Source organism: Eriocheir sinensis, chromosome 33, assembly GCF_024679095.1.
Source record: "Eriocheir sinensis breed Jianghai 21 chromosome 33, ASM2467909v1, whole genome shotgun sequence".
Classification (NCBI taxonomy): Eukaryota; Metazoa; Arthropoda; class Malacostraca; order Decapoda; family Varunidae; genus Eriocheir; species Eriocheir sinensis.
This window is the reverse complement of record NC_066541.1, coordinates 17,465,645-17,486,665: the sequence shown is the minus strand read 5'-3', so window position 1 is coordinate 17,486,665 and position 21,021 is coordinate 17,465,645. Positions and strand designations below refer to the sequence as shown.

Below are 21,021 nucleotides of genomic sequence, written 5' to 3'. Positions count from 1 at the left end.
ATGCTGCCGATAGATGGCGCACACCCTCCCTCTCCCCCTTTAATGCTTTCTCCACCTCTCCCTATACCCCCAGTCCCCCATCTCCCTCTCCCTCAGTTCCTCATCTCCACCTCCACCTAACCCCGTCTCCCTCTCCTTCCCTTCCTACATATCACCCTGCTATTTTACCCTCCCCAAACACCTTCAGCACATCTCCCTAAGCCGCATATCTCCCTTCTCCCATGTTTACACCTCTCTCTGACCCATCTCTATATACCTCCTTCGATTCCAATACCCTTTCGTTCACTGGTTCACTGTAGCTTTCCTGACACCACATCTCAGTCCCTTCGCCCTCAGCCTCTCATCTATTTCCAACCTCCATTCCCTCTCTTCCCCTTTTTCGCTTTCCTTAACTCATCTTCTTCGATTCAACTACCCCTTCGTGCTTGCTCAAGAATCCGGTACCTCCATCGCAAACCCTTCGCCTTCAGTTACGTTCATCTTTAATCTCCATTCTGTTTCCTCCCATCTCCCTTCGATTCCAACACCCCTTCTTCTCTGTAACTCTCCTGACACCCCATCTCAACTCCTTCGGCTTCAGCCTCACGTCTCTAACCTCCTTTCTATCTCCTCCCATCTCCCTTCGATTCCAACACCCCTTCTTCTCTTTAACTCTCCTGACATTCTATCTCCTCCCATCTCCCTTCGATTCCAACACCCCTTCTTCTCTTTAACTCTCCTGACACCCCATCTCAACTCCTTCGCCTTCGTTTATCTCTAACCTCCTTTCTATCTCCTCCCATTTCCCTTCGATTTCAACACCCCTTCTCTGTAGGTCTCCTGACACCCCATTTTCCCACTTCCCCCGCGTCCTGCACCTCCTCAACCCCATCTTCCACCTCTCCAAGCACCTGCAGCTCTCTCCAACCCTCGTTCCGGCCTTCCCGCCTCTTGCAGCTGCTGTGCAAGTTGTAGCAGCAGCTGTTGTTCCCTCGCCGGCGGTAGGCAAGGCTCCAGGGGACGCCATCAAAGGCCCGACCTTCCCCTTTGCCCAGAGCGATGAGTTGCGCTTCGGATTTCCATCGCTCTCTTTACCTCGCGAAAGACCGACGTGAGCCAGAGACTAAAGGGACTTCGTATTTCCGACCTCGAGACAATTACGTACAGTTTTCCTTTTATACGTTTTCTTGTTTTCTCTCCCTCCGTGTGTGTGTGTGTGTGTGTGTGTGTGTGTGTGTGTGTGTGCTGACGTTCTCACTTGTTGATTAATTTTGACGGAGTTTTGAAGATGACGTACGTAAGGGAAGGATTCACGGGACTATTTTCGTTCTGGCAACAGTGACTTAGTTTTTTTCTTATTCCAGCTTCTTTTACTTTGGGTGTGTGTTGCAAGCCATGTTTCCGTTCATATTTAGGGGCTTCAATTTTTTAAAGTAAAGGGGGCAGTTTAAGGGCAAAAATAATGAATAAAACCCCCCAGCTAATCACTGCTCTTATATAAAAAGTAAAAATGAGTGGCCGAATGAGTTACGTAGCTCTGTCCCTCTCTTACCTAACGAAACACTGCTGGACGCGAATGGTACAAGTGTTTTAATGACCCAAAAACTTACCAAATATGTTTTTCTTCACTTTATAACAGTATTTTGTTCATGAAAGGAGAAAAGCAGAAAAAAATAAAAAAAGAAAACCACGAAGACAAGACTAAAAAGGAAGAGAACGAAAGATCAGAATAAGAAAAACACGAACGAAAGGGAAAGAGACGAACGGAAAGAGGAGATGAATCGGAGAGAGAAAAAGGAGGAGGAGGAGGAGGAGGAGGAGTAGGAGGAGTCTAGCGGTGGTCATGGTGGTGGTGATAGAGGAGGACGAGGAGGAGGGAGTGAGGAAAAGGATGGAGGAAAATCTTATCAGTGTGGAAGAGGAAGAGGAGTGATTAGGAGAGGACAGGAACAGGGTAATGGATGGAGAGGATCTTGGTAGGGCGCCAGACAGCTCTCTCTCTCTCTCTCTCTCTCTCTCTCTCTCTCTCTCTCTCTCTCTCCAAACCTAAATATTAAGAACAGAAAATAATGATAATTGGCAAACGTGAGAGAGAGAGAGAGAGAGAGAGAGAGAGAGAGAGAGAGAGAGAGAGAGAGAGAGAGAGAGAGAGAGAGAGAGAGAGAGAGAGAGAGAGAGAGAGAGAGAGAGAGAGAGAGAGAGAGAGAGAGAGAGAGAGAGGTGGGGGAGGGGGGGTCAACGCTGGCCTCAATGGGTCCAATTAACGAGTCTCGTGTGGGTCTTTCGGGGTCAGGGGTTGAGGGAGGGTCAGGGAGGGTCACGTGGAGGTCAGGGAGGGAAGAGGGGAGGGAGGTAGGCGGGAAGGCACGGAGGAGAAGGGTAGAGCAGAGGGAGAGGGAGATGAAATTAAAATGTTAAGGGAGAGTGGTGGAAGAGGAGGAGGAGGAGGAGGAGGAGGAGGAGGAGGAGGAGGAGGAGGAGATGGAAAGAAATGGGAAAAAAAGAAAGAGAATAAGGAGAAGGATGATTAATATAGAGACGAGTATAAGAAACAAGGCATATGAAGTGAATGAGAAAGAAGAGGAGGAGGAAGAAAAGAAGGAGGAGGAGGAGAAGAAAGAGGTGGATGAAAAATGAAAGATAATCAATAAGAAAAGATGACAACCATATGGAAAACGAAGAATAAAGGAAAAAAAGAGGTAAAAGAGACAGTAAGTAAAATAAGAGATGGTGCAAAGGAAGATTAGGAGGAGGACGAAAGAGGAGGAGAACGAGGAGGAAGGTAAAGAGCAAAAAAAATGAGAAGGTGAAGGAAATCGAAGGAAAAAAGACGCGTATGTTAATTAAGAGGGAAATGTAGGAGGAGGAAGAGGAAAACGGGGAAAAAGACAAGACATAACAAAACAATAAGAATAAGTAAAGGAAATCGAGGAAAAAACAACCACAACTTTAAAATGATGATGACGATGATGAAATAAGGAATCAATAGTGACCAAATATTTTAAGTCTGCGTGCGGTCGAAATAGATTGAGGGAGTGCCATGAGGGGGGGGGGAGAGAGAGAGAGAGAGAGAGAGAGAGAGAGAGAGAGAGAGAGAGAGAGAGAGAGAGAGAGAGGAGGGGCGGATCGGGGAGAGATTAAAGGATTACAGAGGAAAGGAGGGAGTGGTTGGTTGGGGGCTTTCTAGAAATGGAGGGAAAGTAGAGAGAAACGTGAATGAAAAGGGGAAATGAGAAAAAAGAAGGAAATGCAGGAAAGGAAAAAAAAGAAGCAGAAATGAAAGCGAGAGAAACGAAATGAAAAAGATAAATGATAGAGAAAAGAGTGCAGGAAAGGAAAGAAAAGAAGCAGAAATGAACGCAAGAGAGAAACGAAATGAAAAAAAATAAATTAAGGAAAGGACGAAGAGAAAAAGAAGTAAATGTGAGAAAAGACAAAGTAGCGTGAAATAAGAAAACAGAAATACAGAAACAGAAGAAGAAAAGAATGAAGCAAAAGTGAATGCAGGAAAAGAGAAAGAAAAGTCAAATGAGAAGAGAAAGGCAGGAAAGGACGAAGAAAAGAATGAACCAAAGAGAAAGCAGGAAAAAAGAAAAGACTAAATACTCCACCCCCCCAAAAAAGGATAGGAATGCAGGAAAACTTAGAAGAAAAATACAATACAATAAAATACAGGAAAAGAAAAGATCGGAGAAGAGAAAAGAGAATGAAGGGAAAAAGGAAAATAATGCGTGAAAGAAAGAGGAAACATGACACACACAATACCAAAAAATTGTTCAAGGAAAGAAAAAAAAGCAAGAAAAATCTCCAACAAGATCGTGATGTCGATAGGAAGAAGATCAAGGAAGATGGACAAGCCGGGACAGATTCTTCCTCTCTCTCCTTTGCCTTGACAATCTTACAGAGAGAGAGAGAGAGAGAGAGAGAGAGAGAGAGAGAGAGAGAGAGAGAGAGAGAGAGAGAGAGAGAGAGAGAGAGAGAGAGAGAGAGAGAGAGAGAGAGAGAGAGAGAGAGAGAGAGAGAGAGAGAGAGAGAGAGAGAGAGAGAGAGAGACACACACACACACACACACACACACACACACACACACACACACACACACACACACACATAAATACGATGGCACAAAATTGTATACAAAAGCCACTCGCTGACTCGCCGGGAAAATATCGCACGAGTCACTATTTTCAGATCCAAAACAACGCCATTTGCATAAACTTTCTATTTTAATACCAACTTTAAGCGGACCGACTTCTCCCGCGCAGTTTTCAGCACGGCGACTTATCTCTCACTCTCTCTCTCTCTCTCTCTCTCTCTCTCTCTCTCTCACACACACACACACACACACGACTCCGGTAGCTCAGTGGACTAGCGCTCAACCTCCATGCACTCAACACTCTCAAGCCCTGGCGGGGATCGAACCCAAGGCCTTTAGAATAGAAGTCAAGGCAGCAAACCAACTGAGCCACCGAGCCACCTCTTATTCTGATGGCCCAGGTTCGATTCTCAGCACTTATATTGCACTACATATCTGGCCTTTATTTTTGTTTTCCATTATTTTCTTCTTACTCACTCTCTCCTCCTCTCCTCCTCCGCTTCCTCCTCCTCCGCCTCCTCCGACTCCTCCTCCACCTCCTGTCACCTGCCTTCATTAGCTAAGACAACATGAGCCGTCAGGTGAGATGCAGAACGTTTGCACACACCTGTCAGCTCCCCTTCCAAGACGTGGCTCCCTTGTATACCAGTCTTCCGCCTCCTTACACCTGGCTACACCTGGCTCATACTCGTCACACTTTGATACACCTTGTCACCGCCACCCTCTCTCTCCCTCTGCCTCTAACCAGCTCTTTTTAACTGCCTCTCATTCTAACGCTGCTCCATCCCATCACATCACATCTTTCCACCACCGCCACTACCACTACCACAACCATCGCCGCCGCCACCACCGTCGCCGACGCACTACGCCCCAAGCACAGCTGTTCGTTGGCCGGTAATGCCTTTCAGTTCTCCTCGTGTGCGTCGGCCAATCTCCACCGCGGCTGTAATTATGCCATGCCAGTAATAATACGAGGAATTGCTGAGGCTGAGAGGAGGGTTGGTGGGTGGGGGGAGTGATGTGCGGAGAGGAGGAAGGATGAAGAGGAGGAGGAGGAGGAATCGGGGAGAGGGGAACGGGGCAGTGAGGTTAGGATAGGAGGTGGAGGAGGAGGAGAGGGTGGGATGCTTACAGCCGGAGAGATGGTGCGGAAAGGAGGAAGGGGAGGGAGAGGAAGACTGAAACAGAAAAGTGGAGGAGGGGAAGTCGTGGAAGAGGAGGAGTAGAGGGAGGGAAGCTCGGAGAGGGAGAAGTGGAGCAGAGAGGAGGAAGAGAGGGAGGAGGAGGGGAAGACTGAAGCAGAGTGTGGGAGAGTGGAGGCCGGGGAAGAAGAGGAGGAGGCGGAAAGCTCGGAGTGGGAGAAGTGGAGCAGAGAGGAGGAAGAGAGGGAGGAGGAGGGGAAGACTGAAACAAAAGCGTGGGAGAGTGGAAGCCGGGGAGGAAAAGGAGTAGAGGGAGGGAATTTCGGAGAGGGAGAAGTGGAGCAGAGAGGAGGAAGAGAGGGAGGAGGGGAAAACTTGGAACAGGAGAATGGAAGAAGAAAAAAATAAAGCAAAATAGTGAGGAATATAGAGTAGGAACTGTAACGGCCCGAATGTGAGTGAGCGAGAGGGTATGCAAGTCAGTGAGTAACAGAGTAAGTGTAAGCGAGTGAGTGAATGAACGAGACAATGTGAGTAAGTCAGTGAGTGACAGAGTAAGTGTGAGTGAGTGGGAGCGTGAATGAGTGAAAGAGTGAATGAGTGAGGGAGTGAATGGGTGGCTAAGGAATGTAAGTGCGTAAAAGGTTATGAGAAGATAACACGGCGAGCGAATGAGTAAATATAATGAACGAGTTACTGAAATCCCTCATCTCAAAGCCTCGAACCCCCAAGAAACCAATAACTAGTTAGGTAGGTAGGTAGGGTTTGATTGTAATGCCGAGAGGGAGTCACGTGAAGAAGGGGGAGGAGCTTAGCGAGGAGCAAAGGTGAGAAGGCGAGGGCAAGGAGACCCACGGGCCAGTGAAGAAGAGTACCACAAGCTTGGGAGACGTGAGGAGACGAACACTCCTACAGCAAGGAGCGGCAGCGAGAAATCAGAGAAAAGCGGGCTGGTCAGAGAGGTGCCCATCTCTCCACTCAGCCCCCGACCCACACACCACCCACGGCCTGCTGTGTGAGGCGGGCTAGTCAGGAGACGAGCAGCAGGCAGCAAGAAAGGCAGCGAGTTGGAGTTGAGTGAGAGAGGTGTCCATCTCTCCACTCAGCCCCCCCCGAAGAACCACCCACGGCCTGCTGTGTGAGGCGGGCTAGTCAGGAGACGAGCAGCAGGAAGCCAGAAAGGCAGCGAGTTGGAGTTGAGTGAGAGAGGTGTCCATCTCTCCACTCAGCCCCCCGAAAACCTCCACAAACCAACAAGAGGCGGGAAGAGGTCGGGCCCCCAAAACACTGCCCCGAGCTGCGCCTCTCCACACCAACCGGCGCCCGTCCGTCCATCACCAGGACCGCCCATTCCCATCGTGGACGTCCCCTGCTGAGCCCGACGCTCACGCCAGCTCCTGCTTCTCCTCCTCCAGCAACCAGAGCTATGCATTATGAGTATTCCCCAAATCTCCCTTGTGCCGGTAGCTAGTTAGATTAAAGGCATACAGCCTGTCAGTCATTTTTAGTACTCCGCTAACCTTTGAAAAATGAAACTAAATACATATTTATATACAACCTTACTGTGAGTGTCATCATTTGGAGCCTGTTTTCCTGCTCATTTGGGATTACTGAACCCTTACACACGCCCCCCCCCATAGTACATTATCACCATCCAGTTTCTTAATACTGTCTCGCAAGTGGTTCACACGGAAATCCTCCCACCTTCCATCATTAATCACAAGTAACGCCCTTCTGGTCACAAACCTCGGAACGAGTGTTCACTTGTCCTGAGGCCTTACCATCCGGGATCAGCGCTCGGGAATGTAGACTACTACAACGCTACCACCTACCATCACAACCATAGTGGTCGTCAAAAAGGTATGTAGCGACACTTGTAAACAAGAAGATAATAGGGAGAGAACGCTACAGAACCATAAGAGGGAGGATTGAGGGTGCAATAAGGAAAGGAGAGAGGAGAGAATAGTAAGAGGGAAAGGAGAGGAGAGAGAGAGAGAGAGAGAGAGAGAGAGAGAGAGAGAGAGAGAGAGAGAGAGAGAGAGAGAGAGAGAGAGAGAGAGAGAGAGAGAGAGAGAGAGAGAGAGAGAGAGAGACAGAGAGAGAGAGAGAGAGAGAGAGAGAGAGAGAGAGAGAGAGAGAGAGAGAGAGAGAGAGAGAGAAGAGAGAGAGAAGAGAGGGAGCAGGGTATGAGAGGGAAGGGAGGAGCAAAGGAGGCGGGGAGGGAGGGGGTGTAAAGGGGGGAGGGAGGGTGGTCAGGTGCAGTGAATATTCATTGTTGGCGCAAAAGAGTCGCTTTATCCCGTAATTTGCTGTTTCCGTCATGATGAGAGGACACAACACACCACTGAAGGGTACACGGGGATGAGGGTACCCTGGGGAAGGGAGGGATGGGAGGGGGGAGAGAAGGAAAAGAGGGGGAGAAGGGGGGAGGAAAGAGGAGGGAAAGAGGGGGAGAGATGGGGAAAAGAGAAGGGAGGGAAGGAAAGAGAAGGGGAGGAAAGGAAAGAGAGGGGGAGAGAGAGGGAGGGAAAAAGAATGGGAGAAAGGGAGAGAAGGAAAGAGGAGAGAGAGGAAGGGAAAGCCAAGGGAAGAAGGGAGGGAGGCAGAAGAGAAGGGTAGAAAGGGAGGGAGAAAAAGAAGGGGTAAGGGGAGGAAGGAAAAAAATAGAAAGGGAGGGAGTGAAGGGGGGAGTGGGAGGAGTATAACCGTGGCATGAAAGCGAAAGGTATAAAAACTGAAGGAAGATAAATTCGTGTATGTAAGCGAAGGTGAATGAATGCGAGAGATAAGCGAAGGGCAAATAACCAGCCAGTCAATCTCCCCTCCCCCCCCCGAAGAAAAAAAGAAACTACCCCCCCAAAAAAAACTAAAACGAATAGACCTCAAAAACAAATAACAAAAGAATAAAGAAAAAAATAGCAAATAGAATAAAAGGCGAGCGAAAAGAAAAACTTCCAGAGGATACACAGACACGAGAATAAAACGCAGCGGAAAAGATCAAAGAGAAGCGAAACCAAACCAGGAAATAGAAGATGAAGAAAAATAAACAGGAGGTGGTGGTGGTGCTGATGGTGGTGGTGATGATAGTGGTGCTGATGGTGGTGGTGATGATAGTGGTGGAGGTGGTGGTGATGATAGTGGTGGAGGTGGAGGTGGTGGTGATGATAGTGGTGGAGGTGGAGGTGGTGGTGATGATAGTGGTGGAGGTGGAGGTGGTGGTGGTGATAGTGGTGGAGGTGGTGGTGATGATAGTGGTGGAGGTGGTGGTGATGATAGTGGTGGAGGTGGTGGTGATGATAGTGGTGGAGGTGGAGGTGGAGGTGATGATGGGGGTGGAGGTGATGATGGGGGTGGAGGTGATGATGGGGGTGGAGGTGATGATGGAGGTGGTGGTGATGATGGAGGTGGTGGTGATGATGATGGAGGTGGTGGTGGTGGTGATGATGGAGGTGGTGGTGGTGATGATGGAGGTGGTGGTGGTGATGATGGAGGTGGAGGTGGAGGTGGTGGTGGTGGTGATGATGGAGAGAGAGAGAGAGAGATATGAAAACTTGCACCATAAAAGAGACTAGAGGAAGAAGAAAAAGTATTAAAAAAGAAAGAAAAAGAAAAAAGAAAGGCCGTAAAGGAAATTAAAGTAGAGACAGAAGCAAAGTGAGAGAAATGAGATTGAGAGATAAAAGGAAAAAGATGAAGAAAATAACACGAACAGGAGATGAAAACTGATATTGAAAAGGACGAAAGAGAGAAACGAATGAGGAGAGAAGGAATGAAATAAAGAAAAATGCTGGGAAAGGAAATTAAAGAAAATGAAAGGAAGAGGAGAGAAGAAAGATAAAGAAAGCGACACAAATAGATGAAAACGGATATTGAAAAGGACGAAAGAGGGAGAGAAAAACGAAAGAAAAGGAATAAAACAAAAATAAAAATGCTGGTAAAGGCAATGGAGGAAGATGAAAGGCAAAGGAGAGAAGAAAAATGAGATGAGGTAATGGAGCGTTTCTTTCTTTCCTCTCTTCCTCCTTTCTCGGCTTTCTCCCTTCCTCTCTTTATCACTTCTTCCTTTTTTCCTCTCAACATTTCCACCGCCGGCAAGTCCACATTTCTTCTTATTATTGAGATTAAAATTTTCTCTTATCTTTTCATCCGTCTTTCCTCTCTCCATAATTCTGTTTCTCTGTCTTCCCGTCTATCCTTCCTATTTCTCTTTCCCTCTCCTTTGTCCTTATCTTTCCATCTTCTCTCCCTCCCTCCACTTCACTCTTTCCTTCCGTCTTAAAATTCTTTCTCTGTATTTTTTTCCTGATTCTGTTTCTGTCTTTCTCCTATTCCTCCTATTAGTCTTTCCCTCTCCTTCGTCATAATTTTCTGCCTCCCTGTCTCCTCCTCCGCCTCTTCCTTGCTCTCTGCCTGTTTCTATTTCTCCTTCCTATCCCTCTTTCTTTTTTTTATTTTCCTCTTCTTCCTTGGATCCTATACCTTCCCTTTCTCAACTCTTCTTCGGTTTTCATTCCTTTTCTCTCTATTTTCTTCTACTCTTCTTCCTTGCACTCCTTCACTATCCCTATCTCTCCCCTCTTTGATTTTTCACCCCTCTTCCTCCCTTTTCCTCTTTTCTTCACTTTCCCCATCTCTCCATCGGTTTTCATCCCTTTTCTTTCTATTTTCTCGTCTCCTTTCGAGCACTCCACCTTTCTCTGCCCCCGTCCTCCTCCTTCCCAGCCTTCCCCGCTTCTTCCTCTCTCTAGTGCTCAAGTTACCTGGATATTTCATGCCTTCCTCCCCGTAACGGGCTCGCCAGGTACAAGGGCGGGGTAACGAAATGTTTGGTATTGAAAGCAAAATGTTTAGGAGAGAGATTTAGAGCGAACAAGTTTTCCCTTAAACCCAACACGTCCCACGCAGCGAAACACATTGAAACACTACTGCCACTACTACTGCTACCTGCGCGGCATTAAACAACTTTCATTTTCCTCTCCCTCCATGTCTCCTCTTTGCTCTCTCTCTCTCTCGGCCAGTGGTTCCCGGGTTCCCAGCCTTTCTCGTTCCGTGCCTCCTGACCAAAAAACATCATGATCTCCCTGGTACCCCTCAATGTACCTATGTCAGCATTCTATATTCAACTATTAGTAGCAATTAGTAATGTAATGGTAACAGTGCTTATAGGGACACCTAAACCGTTAGGAAATGTTTAAATTGAGTTAATACATTCCATTCGGTTAATCAATATAAAAAAAACTCTGGTAAACAGTTACTTTACCTCACATCGATGTCAGTGGGGGCTGAAACTGCTTATTTGCCGCAAGTTGGGTTACCCGTGGTTGAGCAGCGCTCAGTACACAGGGCAGGTCATTTACATGGAGCCGATTACGCTGTTTCGATTTAATGTTCAGCAGTGTCGAAAACCCCGACTCGCAGAGGCAAGTAAAGAAAACAGTAGAAGGGTAGAAGCACTGGGTAATGACAATATACTGTAAATATACTACACTACAATACGGGTCATCACTGTGGCCTTAATAATGACTACTGCAGTGCACCCCCGCGCCGGGCCCCACACGTCCACGTACGGGACAGGAATAGGTCGAGATGCCATCACCTCAATTTTCAAATCTCTCCATTGCCCCCTGGAAAATTTACTATGACCCCCAAGGGGGCCATGGGCCTCAGGTTGGTAACCACAACGCTCGACTCTTTGCTGCTTGTAAATTATCGCGATATTTTTTGCTGCTAGTAAATAATCGCAATATTTTGCAACTTTCTTGCTTTAGAGGATTCTAAATGCCTAGAAATACCCTTCACTTCGAATATTTCGATGCCTACAAACATTGAATAACGCTGAAAGACGAATTTAAACTCGTATATGTAACAAAGAAACTCCCGCTCTAGCGCCATCTCCCTCTTAATCTCTCCCTGTATCCTGTTTTTGCTCCCTGCCTCCCTGTCTGTTTGCTTTTGCTCCCTGACAACCTTTGCTCCCTGTCTCTCCCTTCATCCCTCCCTTCCCTTCCCCGCACACGTCGCTGCTTCATTCCCGGCGCAGGCACGGCACACAAATTCAGCCCCAAGCTCACCCATCCGACAGAACAGCGCCGCAAACCCCCATTCCCCTGACACCACTCTACTTATCACTCACCGCCATCACCACCACCATCACCACCACTGCACCACACACACATCACCACCACCCATGCAACACCACCACTGCAGTCTGACCCATTTTTTTCCGCATCACCAGTACATGTATCACTACCCACCACTATCACCATCATCACCACTGCACCACACACACATCACCACCACCCATGCAACACGCATCACCACTGCAGCCTAACCCATTCTTCCCGTAACACCACCACCACATACAAATGAAACTTCTCACCATCATCACCCATTCAACCCCACAACCTTTCCTTCAACACCAGTACACTTATCACCACCACCACCACCAACAGTTCTCTTTTCCCTCTTCCATTTCTCTGATCCCTTTCAACTGCTGCTTTAGTAAAACCTCCTATTTGCCTTTTCTAACCCCTACTATGAGAGAGAGAGAGAGAGAGAGAGAGAGAGAGAGAGAGAGAGAGAGAGAGAGAGAGAGAGAGAGAGACACACACACACACACACACTCCGGGTCACTCCCTCGGCCTGGCAGTCTCAGCCTCTCGTGTTACAGAGCGAGGAATATTTTCAAGGTTTCTTATCCCGACTCAAACTCCATTATAAAGTTGTGTTCCCTCGGCCCCGGCTGAACCTGATGGCGAGGGGGGGAGGAGGGGACGACGACGAGGAGGAGGAGGAGGAAGAGAGGGGAAGGAGTGGGAGAAGGAAGAGTAATAGAGGAAAGAAGGAACAGCTGAGAAGACATGAATAAAGGTGTGGGAGGAAGAAAAATAAAAGCAAAAAGTGATATAAAAATGAGAGAAGAGAGAGAAGAGAGAGAACAATCCCCAAACACTACTACATCTACTTCTCTTCTTAATACTCCTATCACAGAATGGAGAAGGAGGAAGAAGATTTAGAGGAGGAAGACTAGAATGAAGATGATACAGAGGAGGAGGAGGAGGAGGAAGAGGAGGAGAAGGGAGGAGGTGGAGGAGGAGGAGGAGGAGGAGGAGGAAAAGGTACTGTGGCCAAGGGAACAATTTGTGTCGCAGAGTTGAAGGATGCAGATAAAGAGAGGAAGAGGAGGAGGAGGAGGAAGTGGACTAGAATGAAGGGGAAGAGAAGGAGGAGAAGATGGCAGGAAAGGCAGAGTAGAAGAACAATGAAGCTGTGAGGAGGAGGAAGTAGTGGGAGGTTCAGAGGAGGCGGAAGTAGACGAGAGTGAGGGGGGAGGGCTGGAAGAGGGGGGAAAGGAAGGGAGGAGGAGGAGAGGGGTGCGACGGAACGCGACAGTGTGGCCAAGGGAACAATTTGCGTCGTGTCCTTCATCTTCATTAAGGCGGCACTTGACTCATAAATTTTCAGCCCCGTTTGTGCCTTGCCAACCTCCAGACCCACACGTGTTAGCTTCAAAGGGCTCACGGGGACTAACACCTCCTAAGCCTCCTCTTCCAGCTCCTCCTCCTCCTCTTCCTACTCTATTCCCTCCCTAAGCATTACCCTTTTACTCTTCCTTTCCTTCACTTTTGTTTTCATAATCATTTACTTTTTCTTTCTTATGCATCCAGCCTTTCTCCTTCTATTCCTCCTCCTCTTACTCCTTAGTGATTATCCTCTCTCGCTTCCTTTACTTCATTTTGTTCCTTCTTTAACTTTTTCTTCCTCCTCCTGTTTATCCTCCTCCTCCTACCCCCCTAATCAGTATCCTCTTTCTCTCCTCCTTTTCCTTTCCCTCTTCATTTTCTTTATCTTAAACTTTCCCTTCCTTATGTGTCCAGCCCCTTAAAATCATCTCCCTCTTCCTCGTAGTGTATATTTCTTTATCCTCTTCTTCCACCCCCTCCTCGGCTTTCATACTGGTAACATTACATCTGTCAACTACTGTGTATGTCTTCCTCCTCCTCCTCCTCCTCCACAGGCCTAGTAAGCAAACAAACGCACAATTGCTCTGTTTGTTTCTCATCCCTCCACTCCATCTCTCTCTCTCTCTCTCTCTCTCTCTCTCTCTCTCCATCCAGTCCCTTATCTTTTCAGTTTCCTTATCCCGTTCTCTTATCTCTTTCCCTTTTCCCTCTCATTCGTGTGTTCTCAGAAAACGAATCCCTCGTAGAATTATATTGCTTTATCATAATTAAATGTTGCATGGTAATTAAAACTTTAAAAGCAGTTAATAGCAGAAGAGAGAGTGAGAGTGAGAGAGTGAGAGCGGCGGCGATGATGTGGCATATATAGAACACTTTCTCCCTCTTCCTTCCGACCGCCCCCTTCACCTCTTCACCACTCACCACCCTCTCCTCTACTCTCATCCCCTCTTCATCTCCTCTCGTCTCCTCCGTCCCTCTCTCTTCTCTCCTCTCTCTCTTTTCCCCTCTCTCCATCGCTGTGGTCCCTAAAGAGATGCAAATTCTGAACAGGAAATACACACTCACGCATCTTCCTCCCGCCTCCCCCGACTCGCGTGCGGAAATTAAGAACTCGTTTCAAAATGCACCGAGTGTGTTTATTTGCCTTCTCTCTTCTTTACAGAGAGAGAGACAGTAGTAGTAGTAGTCCTGTTCATATGAAAGGGTGGAGGAGGAGGAAAAGACGGAAGAGGAGGAAAAGACGGAAGAGGAGGAAAAGGAGGAGGAAGGTGACCTGAAACATATTATCTGGGAAGGGAAGGGAAGGCTATCAGCTGGACCCCCTCCCTCCCCTTCCCCTCACCAGCACCGCACCCCACATTGGCCTCCCTTCCCCTCCATGTAACCTCAGCCCTCGTTCACCCTCCCCTTCCACCCCTCGCTGTGAGGTGTTGAGACTCGCCAACCAAGAATAGAATGTTGTTCGGCTTAAACTTTTAGCTGTACAAGTTCACTGGCATACATGTAATCCCTTTCCACTTTTGTTTATACTTTTCTCCATCGCTTTCTGATTACTCCTAACTAGCACAATAATAAATACCTGTATATATTTTTAATCTTTAGTTACTTCTTCACAACTGTTCCCGCCGTACAACTTTGCTTCCTGAGTTTGCAGAGATAAGTGTCACATCTACTTATTGCTAATTACATTACCTGCTTCTGCTTGCACACAATTGGCGCGCAGACTGACGGAGGGCGCGTGACAAACTGATGCTTCCCGCTTCCCACAATGCATTCATGCCATATTTTAGTAAATATATATTATTGTAGCAAAAATTCTTTTAACACACAACCAATGATACATTACTTGGTCCATTTGGTAATCATTTTTAATATATCAATAAAATCTATCCACCAATGTTTTAGTACTCGTCCTTCCCCGCCATTGGATCAGCAGTTCCCCGCCGCCCGCCAATGTCCACCCCCGCCACCACCACGGATCCCACCCTCGGTGGAAGTATACACGCGTAGTGCTTTAAATCTAATTATTCTTTCCAAAAGCCAGTTAAAACGGGCATGGCACAATATTCTCAACGGTTAAGGAAGGAGTGGCGCAAAGACGAGGTATAACAACCAGCTTCATGCGGTCCCTGGAAAAGGATCACCGAAGTGAAGGGAGCCGTGGCCTTGTTTGTAGCTGACCATTGTTCTGTTCGTGCAGTGTGAGTCAAATGTGCGAAGTGTGCTTTCATGCCAGTGCGGCAAGGTAGCAGTGAAGTTAGAGAAGTTCTAAGTGTTATAGAATATGGCCGTGTGGTGTTAAGTGTGCAGTGTGCGTTTTTATGTCAGTATGTGTAGCAGTGAGCTAAAATATATATTTTTGAACGTAATGCAATGGCCTTGCGCCACAGTACAAGGAAGATTAGAAAAAAATAAATTGGTAATAGAAAAAATATGCTCCATAAGCTGTTTAGTCTACATCTCTTCACACTACTGACAACTTCGAGGAGGAGGAGGAGGAGGAGGAAGAGGAGAGGGATGCAAGTGTAAGTACGAACACTCCAAATTTAATCTGAGTATCGTTTTTTATATTTTAAGATAACCCATTTTATTAATAGATTATCTCCCGAGCGATTTTTTTATTTAGTCAGTATTGAGTAAAAAAAAACTACTTAATATTCGCTGATGACATAAATGGGTCTGTGGGATTGATAATGGCTGGAGTTACGCGTGATGGGAGGTTTAGCGGCGGCGGCGGCGGCGGCGAGACTGAATAGAGCGACTGAAAAACGGAAAAAAATACAGAAACAAGTCGTTGAATTTTTTTGGAGATTTGTCGAATATTTTTTCTCGTTTTTGGCAGAGCTTTTTCCGCTTTCGGGTGTAAACAAAAGGAAGTGAGCGACGAGCAGATTTAGCTGAGAGTTAAGTCCTTGTCAGGCTCTGTTAGGGGAGGGGAGGGAGTGGAGAGAGAGGAAGTCAGAGGAAGGATGGGGAGGGAATAGGGGGAATAAAACAAAAGAGCAGAGAGGGACGGGAGGAGAGAGGAGAGTAAGGGAAACTGAAGGACTGAAAGGGAGGTGGTTGATGGAAAGGGAAAGAGAAGGGAAGGGAGAACTGGGAACGAAGAATAGGGGACGGGAGGACAGGAAAAGGAATGGTGAAAGGAAGGTGAAGGACGTGAAGGGAGAGAAGAAAACTATTGAAAATGAAGGGGACAGGAGAAGCGGAGGGAACTGTAAAAGGAGAGAATGGGAAGGAAGAGATGGTAAAAATAGGTGAGGAAACAGAAGAAGGGAGGATAAAGGGTTAGAATTTTGAGTAGGGATGCTGGTGGTGAGGATGAGTGAGGGGAAGGGAGAGGAGGGGGCGGGGTAGTGAGGGTACTGGGAATGGGTTACAAAGCTGGATAGGGAGGCTGGGCTAAGGATGAGCATGAAAGAGAATGGAGGTGAGGTGAGGCTGGGAAGGGATCAGAATGTTGGATTGGGAGGCATGTGAGGGGATGAGAATGAGGGGAGGGAGAGGGGAAGAGAGCTGCTGTATTACTGACGGGCCAAGCGTCTCTTTAAAACGGGAAGAATATGTGTAATGGACAATTTTACGGTTATATTTTTATTTTCATCGCCGGAAAATAACAGCCGGGCAGTGAACGTAACGGCGCGAGTACCTGTGACAGGCGAGTCGCTTTATATAAACACCGGGGCTGTTGCTGCAGGTGACGGCGCTTCTGTCCTCTAAAGGGACGGGAAAGCTGAGGAAAATATGCCTGTGTGCCTTTACGGGACGGGTTACTGTATGAGTATGAGCGCTGTGTATGTGCTGTATGAGGAATGGCTCAAAATGTTAGATAATAAGTGCAATTACTGAGGGCAAAAACCAACAGTGAAAAAGCTCATGTTATATGATAGTCTCATTTCCTCCTCTTCCTTCTACTATTATTACTGTAGCTACTGCAAAGGCAATACAAAAGAAACGGAGAACACCACTAACAACAGCAATATATATATATATATATATATATATATATATATATATATATATATATATATATATATATATATATATATATATATATATATATATATATTGAAAGCAGCAAAAGTTATTTTCCCCTGTCCACCAGAAGAGTAAGAATTTATAGGATTGGAGATGTCCCAAAAAATATCAATTCCACGCTTTTATTCGTCGCCTAAAAATGGCCACCAGCCAATGAAGGCGATGGAACACATCTTTGAACAAAACGTTGACGGACATTGACATATGAGGAATGAAATAAATATATAGTGTGCGTAAGCTTCGGAAAACAACTATTTTTCTTCTTTTCATCAAGCTTTCTAATAGGCCTGGCTTTTCTATTTTCTTTTCTATATCGCTTTCTTCACCCCTACACCAACGTTCCATAAGTCACCGCCAAGCTCCCGCAGCTCGATTTCTTGGGCCTCGGAGCGATGGCCGGCGTTGGGCAGGAGCTGGGTGTTTGTCTTTCATTTGTGCCTCGGTACAGACGGACACGGGAAGGCTGGGAACCTGCACGTGTTGGCCCTGACCACAGCACAGTTATCTCCATGCATACACACGCCGCTGACCACGCCTCGCCAAGCCCTAGCTCCCGTTCCCTCTTCCTCTATCTACGCCTCGCCTCCACCTACCCTCTCATAATTTTCCTTTTCTGTCTCCCTCTATTTCCCTTTATATATTTTCCAGCCTCCCTCCCTTCCTCAGTTCTTCCCTCCCATTTATTCTCACCCTCTCCCTCCTTTACGCACTTACTTTCCCTCATCACCTCTGTTTGCTTCTCACCCCTCACGCTACCCACCCTCCCTTTCCTTCATCTCAGTCCTTCCTTCCCACACTTCTCTCCCTCACACACGCCCCCTCACGCGAGTAGAAGGATGGTGATGCTATTTTCATGTTCTTAATTTTTCTTTTCTCTCATACGCTGATATCAACTTCATTCCATTTATTCTTAAACTTTAGTTGAGCTCTCTCATTACTATGTTTCGTGTTCGTTATCTTTGTTCCGTTTTTAAAAGCCTGGAAAAAAATGCACAAACAAAAAACAAAAATACAAAGAAAAAGAAGGCTATGCTACTTAACACTCACCCATGCATGCGATGTGTCACGGACCGTCCTTGGAACCAATCTTGGGCAACCGTTCTTGGCACCAGTCTTGGGCAGCGTGGGGAGGCGGACCTGAAACACACAAAACATTAAAAAAATGCACCCAGTTACTGAGACACCAGTGCTGTGCTACGTTATGGAATTAATGTTTTATCTTATCATATCATATATCATATTCGGTTATTTTTTTATCATTTTTTTTTACATCCCCGCCTATAGCGCCGGTAGGCTTTCTTCAGGGGCCAGATGGTCGGCCCAAGCCCGTCGTGGCGCAGGCAGTTTTTTTTCATAGTGGCGCCAGTTATGCTTGGCTCATGCTGCCCCCCAAAACTCATTTTTGATTCACTCGACGGTTTCTTCTAGAGTCCGGGTTGATGGGTGGTCTTCTGGACAGCATGTGGGTAGTCTTAGGCCACTCGGCGGTGACTGAAAAATTCCAGGTGGTGGCGTGGGGATTCGAACCGACGTTGTCCATGGCGTGGTGAATGTGAGCCCAGCACGGTAACCACTCAGTCACCGCTGTTAAAGAGATACACCTTGTTATTAGCAGTTCATTTCAGGCTTAACAACCTGAAATTCACATTGCGTCTCCATTCATATTTAGACTAAAAAGTTATGTTGCAGATGAATATGGATTATAAAAAAAAAGTTGAATATGGATTATAAAAAAAAAAAAAAATGTATCAAGATGTATCACATGATTCAGTTGTTACTGAAACGTATATAAAACAACAAAAATTTAAGCATGGAATACAAAACACACCTCTGCTATTTCACGGAAAGGAAAGATACATAGAATAACTTTAAAATCACCAATCTTTAGAACTGTGTGGACCGACTGCCTCGGTGTGCCTCCAGCCAGCCCTCTCCACGCCCCTCCCTCACCGCCCACACCCGCAGTGGCCCCCCACACGCCCACACAAACAAGAGTACTGCATTCATGTATATTCTCTATTTATTTTTCCCCTGGGCGCCGAGCCTCTCTGATCACGCGTTTCAATAAAAGAAAAACGTAAATATTCGATAAAAAAGTGAGGGAAGCTTTTTGTGGGGCGCTTGTACACTGAGGGAATTTATTAAGAGAGAGAGAGAGAGAGAGAGAGAGAGAGAGAGAGAGAGAGAGGGGGGTCAAGGTTCCCTCCCAACAAACTGTTTCCTACATCCTTCCTCCTCCCCATCTCTGTCTCCTGCATCACCCTCCCTCCTTCCTTTTCCTCCTCCTCCTCCTCCTCCTTCACCATCTCCTCGTTCTCTCGTCCTCTTCCACCCTATTTCTTTCTTTTCATTCATCTTCCCTTTTCCCTGGTTCCCTCCTTTTCCTTTTCGTTCTCCTCCCTCCTCCTTCACCATCCCCCCTCTTCTCCAATTCTCTTCTTGTTATCTCTTCCTTTTCATGTTATTATTTTCCCTTCTCTATCTCCTTTTCTGTCTTCTTAATCCTTCCCTTTACTTTTATTGCTATTTTCCTTCTATTATATATTTTTCTCCCTTCTCTACCTTCTTTTCTGTCTTATTAATCCTTCCCTTTACTTCTATTGTTATTTTCCTTTTATTATATTTTTTTCCCTCCTTTTTTCCTGTTCACTCTTCTCCTTTCTTTGGCATCTTTTCCCTTCCTTTTATTCTTCCTTATACTTCATTTTCCTTTCCTTTTCTTTTACTCTCCTTTCTCACTGTCTATACTCTCCCTCTCCCTCTTTTTTTTTCTCAACTCAAGTATTAATTTTCGTCATTATTTCTCTCTCCCTTTCCTTCCATCCTCTTCCCTCTCTCCCCTTATCAGACAGCCCGTACGTCCTCCCTTTACGCTCCTTTCTCCTTATACGTATACGCCAACATCCCTCCCTTTCTGTCTCTCTCCCTTCCCTTCCTCACGCCACGCCGCCACGCCACCGCCACGCCGCCGCCGCCGCTCATATCTTAGCCCTGCACCCTCCAGCCCCTCCTTCCTTCCCTCCATTCCCTTCTTCCTCTTCTTCCTCTCTTCCTTCTTCCATGCTCCTCCTCCTCGTCTTCCTCACTCTTCGGCCTCTTCCTCTTTCCTCTCCGCTTCCTCCCCATGCTTCCTTTCCTTTTCTTTTCTTTTTTTTTTCGTTTTCCGTTCTCTCTCTCTCTCTCTCTCTCTCTCTCTCTCTCTCTCTCTCTCTCTCTCCTTCCATTATGCTTCATGTTTAATATTTTTTCCTTCTTTTCTTTCTTATCCATCGTCTTTTGTGTGGCCGAGAGTTTTATTTCACTAATTTCCTCGCGTCGTCGTCGTTGTATTCTTCGCCCGACTTTTCCAACGCATTCTTCTCTCTTTATATTCTTGTCTTTCCTTCCTTCCCTTCCCTTCCTTTCCTCCCCTTCCCTTCCCTGCGTCCATAATCTCAACCTTTAGTTATTCTTATCTTCCTCCATTTTTCTCATCCTCCTCCTCTTCCTCCTCTTCTCCCTTATATTATACTCCTTTTCCTCCTCCTCTTTATTTTTACCTTCCTTCCTTTTTACGCTTCTCTCCTTACCCTCCGTCTCCCTATTCTTCTTTCCCCTTTCTTCCTCCTCCTACTTTTCCTCCTTCCACTTTACTGCTCCCTTTCCTCCTCCTTCATCTCCTCGTACTCTCATTCTCGCCCTCACAATTTCCCTTCCTTCCTGTACTCTTTAAAAGCCTGAAAATATATTCATGCTTTTGATAATAGCAAGAATTCTACTCGGCAGTATCTATTATGTAACACCACTCCGTCCCTTCTCTCTCTCTCTCTCTCTCTCTCTCTCTCTCTTATTTTCCTTTTTCTTAAACTCATTTACATTTACAAGTCTTGCGTGGAATTAGTCTTTCAAGGAAGCAATGCATGGAGATAGCGTGCATTTGCCTGTTTTATTTTTTCGTGTGTGTATGAATGTATGTATGTATGCATGTATGTGTATATGCAGTATGTGTTCGTTAGGCTATTTGTATATATGTATTGGAAGAATTAACAGAACTCGTGTGTGTGTGTGTGTGTGTGTGTGTGTGTGTGTGTGTGTGTGTGTGTGTGTCTGGCTATTTGTATGTATGTATTGGAAGGAATTAACAGAGCTCGTGTGTGTGTGTGTGTGTGTGTGTGTGTGTGTGTGTGTGTGTGTGTGTGTGTGGCGTCAATGATACTACTGGTCACGGGAGTCAGGAAAAAAAGGTCTGTGTTTACGCAAATTCTCGCAGGAATTTATGGGTGGACCTTTAACGCCTACGCCACCCTCCTCCTCCCCTTTCCCT

At 46.5% G+C, this 21,021-nt stretch overlaps 1 long non-coding RNA gene across 1 annotated transcript in view; it reads right to left on the bottom strand.

The window, feature by feature from the left end:
- The window catches only part of LOC127006815 (uncharacterized), a 99,251-nt gene that overhangs the window by 23,304 nt on the left and 54,926 nt on the right, over positions 1-21,021 (bottom strand). Inside the window, exon 8 of the long non-coding RNA XR_007759769.1 lies at positions 17,766-18,302. This is a non-coding gene — a long non-coding RNA (uncharacterized LOC127006815). The remainder of the gene's footprint in view (positions 1-17,765; positions 18,303-21,021) is intronic.